The sequence below is a fragment of the Penaeus monodon genome, chromosome 22 (assembly GCF_015228065.2).
Source record: "Penaeus monodon isolate SGIC_2016 chromosome 22, NSTDA_Pmon_1, whole genome shotgun sequence".
NCBI classification, from domain to species: Eukaryota; Metazoa; Arthropoda; class Malacostraca; order Decapoda; family Penaeidae; genus Penaeus; species Penaeus monodon.
This window is the reverse complement of record NC_051407.1, coordinates 32,080,305-32,080,806: the sequence shown is the minus strand read 5'-3', so window position 1 is coordinate 32,080,806 and position 502 is coordinate 32,080,305. Positions and strand designations below refer to the sequence as shown.

Below are 502 nucleotides of genomic sequence, written 5' to 3'. Positions count from 1 at the left end.
AGCATGAGTTTATATGTGTATACTCAGTTCATTTGATTATTTTATCGTACCCCTGGCAGCTGTGATATATATTTTTCATTTTGTAATTGCAAATTGTAAGTTATCGTACCTCTCGCCGGTAAGTTATCGTACGCACCGGTGCGTGTCTTGTTCCCAGTTGCTCGACATTAGTCTCTGAGCTCGTACATCTATCCAGAGTTGTTATACCATAATCCGGCGTTGCCCGGTGTTAAATCTATTGCCGCTATAGTCCCGTGGTTTATTTAACTGCTTATAAAGAAATGAATGAAATTTAGTCCCTCATTCAGCCTTTCATTCCCTTCCAGAGTGGTGGCTTTCAATGATTCATTAGGGTTCCCAATGTTAAAGTTTGGTCTGCATGCATGTACTTTCTTCCTTACTTAATTTTTGTGAACAGAAAATGTGTTTTTGTTGATAACAAAGGCAATGTATTGAACTTACGATGATCTGCTAAGGTTTTTCATATATTTGAAAACATCTC

At 37.6% G+C, this 502-nt stretch overlaps 1 protein-coding gene across 1 annotated transcript in view; it reads left to right on the top strand.

Moving 5' to 3' along the window:
- The window catches only part of LOC119587087, a gene marked incomplete at its 5' end in the record, with an annotated part of 52,255 nt that overhangs the window by 467 nt on the left and 51,286 nt on the right, over positions 1 to 502 (top strand).